This window comes from Mauremys reevesii, linkage group 14 (genome assembly GCF_016161935.1).
Source record: "Mauremys reevesii isolate NIE-2019 linkage group 14, ASM1616193v1, whole genome shotgun sequence".
Classification (NCBI taxonomy): domain Eukaryota; kingdom Metazoa; phylum Chordata; order Testudines; family Geoemydidae; genus Mauremys; species Mauremys reevesii.
Window position 1 is genome coordinate 32,018,216 of NC_052636.1, and position 5,772 is coordinate 32,023,987.

Here is a 5,772-nt window from a genome sequence, read left to right on the forward strand (position 1 = left end):
GGGACTGGGGAAGGGCGGCGCAGCGCTCCGCGCTGCTTGGGGCAGCGTGATTTGTAGAGCCGCCCCTGCGTGCAGGCAGCAGGATTATCTCCAGGGCTGTAACAAAACACAAACTAGCAGAAGGGGGGAAGGGATTTCCTGCTGGATCTATTCCCAGTGCAGCTCCCAAGCTGTGCCCTGGCGAGCTGTGCCCAGGGGATTTAGACGCTTTAGAGGCAGGTGATTGACACGTGCTGGGTCCCATCTCCAGCGCTGAACGGACACGTGCTCGCTGCATTCTCAGCCGGGGGCTCCGGAGTCTGATGGTTCAGCAGCACCAGCCCCGCCCCCGCTTTTCCCCTGGGGAGCCCCGGTGTACCATCACATTTCGAAACCCTCCCGTTTTGCTACTAGTAGCAGTTTCTGCCGCACAACATAACCATCTGGGTTCCTGCTCAGGACTTGCTGCCGCCTGATCCATGGGGTTGCAAATCAGGAGGGACAGAGTTTTTGGTCAAAAATACTCACATTCTGCTTCCTCCTGGCTAATGTGCCAAATGGGGTTGCAAATCAGGAGGGACAGAGTTTTTGGTCAAAAACACTCACATTCTGCTTCCTCCTGGCTAATGTGCCAAATTGACCTATTGCAGGGTTCTGGGGGTTTCTGCATTTTAATTTTATTTTAAATGAAGCGTTTTAAGCATGTTAAAAAACGTATATACTTTATATACAACAACAGTTTAGTTATATATTATAGCCATAAAAAGAGACCTTCTAAAAATATTAAAATGTATTACTGGCATGAGAAACCTTAAATCAGAGAGACTAAATGAAGACTCGGCACAGCTCTTCTGAAAGGTTGCCGAACCCTGATCTTTTGGATGCTTGAGGCATGCTCTTTCACTTTTTTGTGTGTGAATATATGAAAAGGGAGGTGAGGTTTGTGGGTACAGAGCACTCCCCTGACCCCAAGGTAATAACCAGAGTGGCCCCATTCATTTTTTTCAATGGCTTCCTCCTTGATTATTTCCAATGACTTGGCTGCCTACACACCTGTCACTGGTCCGGGGTTGGCTGTGCTCCTGTCACTGGTCCAGGGATGGTTGCAAATCTGGAGAGATGGGGTTTGCGGTCGAAAACGCTCACGATTTGCTTCCTCCTGGCTAATGTGCCAAATTGACCTATTGGATGAGTGAGGCACGCACTTCCACTTTTTTGAGTGTGAATACGTGAAAAGGGAGGTAACGTTTGTGGGTACAGCGCACTCCCCTGACCCAAGGTGGTAACCAGAGTGGACCCATTCATTTTCTCCACTGGCTTCCTCCATGATTATTTCCATTGACTTGGCTCCCTACGCACCTGTCACTGGTCCAGGGATGGTTGCAAATCTGGAGGGATGGGGTTTGCGGTCGAAAACGCTCACGATTTGCTTCCTTCTGGCTAATGTGCCAAATTGACCTATTGGATGAGTGAGGCGCGCACTTCCACTTTTTTGAGTGTGAATACGTGAAAAGGGAGGTAACGTTTGTGGGTACAGCGCACTCCCCTGACCCAAGGTGGTAACCAGAGTGGCCCCATTCATTTTCTCCACTGGCTTCCTCCATGATTATTTCCATTGACTTGGCTCCCTACGCACCTGTCACTGGTCCAGGGATGGTTGCAAATCTGGAGGGATGGTGTTTGCGGTCGAAAACGCTCACGATTTGCTTCCTCCTGGCTAATGTGACAAATTGACCTATTGGATGAGTGAGGCGCGTGACTTCCACTTTTTGAGTGTGAATACGTGAAAAGGGAGGTAACGTTTGTGGGTACAGCGCACTCCCCTGACCCAAGGTGGTAACCAGAGTGGACCCATTCATTTTCTCCACTGGCTTCCTCCATGATTATTTCCATTGACTTGGCTCCCTACGCACCTGTCACTGGTCCAGGGATGGTTGCAAATCTGGAGGGATGGTGTTTGCGGTCGAAAACGCTCACGATTTGCTTCCTCCTGGCTAATGTGCCAAATTGACCTATTGGATGAGTGAGGCGCGCACTTCCACTTTTTTGAGTGTGAATACGTGAAAAGGGAGGTAACGTTTGTGGGTACAGCGCACTCCCCTGACCCCAAGGTGGTAACCAGAGTGGCCCCATTCATTTTCTCCACTGGCTTCCTCCATGATTATTTCCATTGACTTGGCTCCCTATGCACCTGTCACTGGTCCAGGGATGGTTGCAAATCTGGAGGGATGGTGTTTGCGGTCGAAAACGCTCACAATTTGCTTCCTCCTGGCTAATGTGCCAAATTGACCTATTGGATGAGTGAGGCGCGCACTTCCACTTTTTTGAGTGTGAATACGTGAAAAGGGAGGTAATGTTTGTGGGTACAGCGCACTCCCCTGACCCAAGGTGGTAGCCAGAGTGGCCCCATTCATTTTCTCCACTGGCTTCCTCCTTGATTATTTCCAATGACTTGGCTGCCTATGCACCTGTCACTGGTCCAGGGATGGTTGCAAATCTGGAGGGATGGGGTTTGTGGTCAAAAACACTCACATTCTGCTTCCTCCTGGCTAATGTGCCAAATGGGGTTGCAAATCAGGATGGACAGAGTTTGTGGTCAAAAACACTCACATTCTGCTTCCTCCTGGCTAATGTGCCAAATTGACCTATTGCAGGGTTCTGGGGGTTACTGCATGTTAATTTTATTTTAATAGAAGCGTATAAACCATGTTAAAAATCTTGTATACTTTATATACAACTATAGTTTAGTTATATATTATTGCCATAAAAGAGACCTTCTAAAAATATTAAAATGTATTACTGGCATGTGAAACCTTGAATCAGAGAGACTAAATGAAGACTCGGCACAGCTCTTCTGAAAGGTTGCTGAACCCTGATCTTTTGGATGCTTGAGGCATGCTCTTTCACTTTTATGTGTGAATACGTGAATAGGAGGTAAGGGTTGTGGGTACAGAGCACTCGCCTGACCCCAAGGTAATAACCAGAGTGGTCCCATTCATTTTTTCCACTGGCTTCCTCCTTGATTATTTCCAATGATTTGGCTGCCTATGCACCTGTCACTGGTCCGGGGATGGTTGCAAATCTGGAGAGATGGGTTTTGTGGTCGAAAACGCTCACGATTTGCTTCCTCCTGGCTAATGTGCCAAATTGACCTATTGGATGAGTGAGGCGCGCACTTCCACTTTTTTGAGTGTGAATACGTGAAAAGGGAGGTAACGTTTGTGGGTACAGCGCACTCCCCTGACCCCAAGGTGGTAATCAAAGTGGCCCCATTCATTTTCTCCACTGGCTTCCTCCATGATTATTTCCATTGACTTGGCTCCCTATGCACCTGTCACTGGTCCAGGGATGGTTGCAAATCTGGAGGGATGGTGTTTGCGGTCGAAAACGCTCACAATTTGCTTCCTCCTGGTTAATATAACAAATTGATCTATTGGATGAGTGAGGCGCGCACTTCCACTTTTTTGAGTGTGAATACGTGAAAAGGGAGGTAACGTTTGTGGGTACAGCGCACTCCCCTGACCCAAGGTGGTAGCCAGAGTGGCCCCATTCATTTTCTCCACTGGCTTCCTCCTTGATTATTTCCAATGACTTGGCTGCCTATGCACCTGTCACTGGTCCAGGGATGGTTGCAAATCTGGAGGGATGGGGTTTGTGGTCAAAAACACTCACATTCTGCTTCCTCCTGGCTAATGTGCCAAATGGGGTTGCAAATCAGGATGGACAGAGTTTGTGGTCAAAAACACTCACATTCTGCTTCCTCCTGGCTAATGTGCCAAATTGACCTATTGCAGGGTTCTGGGGGTTTCTGCATTTTAATTTTATTTTAAATGAAGCGTTTTAAGCATGTTAAAAAACTTGTATACTTTATATACAACAATAGTTTAGTTATATATTATAGCCATAAAAAGAGACCTTCTAAAAATATTAAAATGTATTACTGGCATGTGAAACCTTGAATCAGAGAGACTAAATGAAGACTCGGCACAGCTCTTCTGAAAGGTTGCTGAACCCTGATCTTTTGGATGCTTGAGGCATGCTCTTTCACTTTTTTATGTGTGAATACGTGAATAGGGAGGTAAGGGTTGTGGGTACAGAGCACTCGCCTGACCCCAAGGTAATAACCAGAGTGGTCCCATTCATTTTTTCCACTGGCTTCCTCCTTGATTATTTCCAATGATTTGGCTGCCTATGCACCTGTCACTGGTCCGGGGATGGTTGCAAATCTGGAGAGATGGGTTTTGTGGTCGAAAACGCTCACGATTTGCTTCCTCCTGGCTAATGTGCCAAATTGACCTATTGGATGAGTGAGGCGCGCACTTACACTTTTTTGAGTGTGAATACGTGAAAAGGAGGTAAGGTTTGGGGGTACAGAGCACACCCCAGACCCCAAGGTGATAACCAGAGTGGCCCCATTCATTTTTTCCACTGGCTTCCTCCTTGATTATTTCCAGTGACTTGGCTGCCTATGCACCTGTCACTGGTCCAGGGATGGTTATACATGTGTCACTGGTCCAGGGATGGCTGTGCCCCTGTCACTGGTCCAGCGATGGTTGCAAATCTGGAGAGATGGGGTTTGCGGTCGAAAATGCTCACGATTTGCTTCCTCCTGGCTAATGTGCCAAATTGACCTATGGGATGATTGAGGCGCGCGCTTCCACTTTAAGTGTGAATACGTGAAAAGGGAGGTAAGGTTTGGGGGTATGGAGAACGCCTATGATGAGACCACTTTCTTTTTTTAAATATATTTTTATAATTTTATACTTTGCATTATATATATGGACACAAATACAGAGAATAAATTTTTCAAGTAAAAAACATGTTTTATTAAATTCTGATTATACATAATGCAACCCAACGAAATATAGTTTTATGTTTTGAACAAGAGGCATTTAAACTAGGGGTTTCTCTATTGGGGTTTTTTGGGGGGTAATGAAGTGAACTATGCACATTTCTTGCAGTTGTACTCTTTCTTCTCATCTTTCAGGTTTTCTTGATTGGTTCCTTCTGCAATGCAGGGTATATGTGCCCACCTCTTGCAAGAATCACACTGGACCTTTGATAAGTAACAATTAAGAAATGAAATCACAGAAGTTATAATGTTACACATACTTAGCATTCACTCATGCTATTCCTTCCACATGGGAGCATTACCTAATATATGATAATCAGCATGAAGAAAACGATTAGTGCTGTGGAATTTTTACAGAAATCATGCTCCTTAACCAGTTTATGGCATATATTTCTCATTCAATATTATTTATCTTACCATCGTGCAATCCTCATTTTCTTTTTCACAGTTGATACAGTTGCAGTATATGCAGTAGTCCTCCACGCTTTCTAAAAAATAATTATAGCGTTATGAAATGATGAATATGGTATGACCAACACTGAAAATGCAAACCTTGATTTATTACTTGTCAATATTTTAATGCAGTCAATAGTTTTAACTTTTTTTTATTTTTTGGGAATCATAATTTCTCAAATTTTTACTTTACTGCACCTGTATCTAAAAATGCAAATTTCATTTAACTGATCAATAGCAATCATTCACCCTTCAAATTTTTGTGTACTTAAAGATATTATTGATTCGTAGTCACCATTAGAGAACCAAACCTGTGAGATATCCCACTTTAGGGGTGTTACGATAACTGTCTACTATGTGACAAAGTTCCACTCTTCATGTTATCGTCACATGTGCCTAATGAGTCCACAATACACGCAAGAAAGTACTTACCTGACTCCTTCATTAGAAGAATTGCTATATGTCTTCTAAATGCAGTAGTAGCCCCT

The 5,772-nt window shown here is 44.8% G+C and overlaps 1 long non-coding RNA gene across 1 annotated transcript; it reads right to left on the bottom strand.

Annotated features, from left to right (window-relative positions):
* Positions 1 to 4,842: 4,842 nt before the first annotated feature.
* LOC120381638 lies at positions 4,843 to 5,772 on the bottom strand. The gene is made up of 3 exons (XR_005588114.1): positions 5,717 to 5,772; positions 5,249 to 5,319; positions 4,843 to 5,035 (listed from the first exon to the last, which is right to left on the bottom strand). It is a non-coding gene; the product is annotated as an uncharacterized LOC120381638 (long non-coding RNA).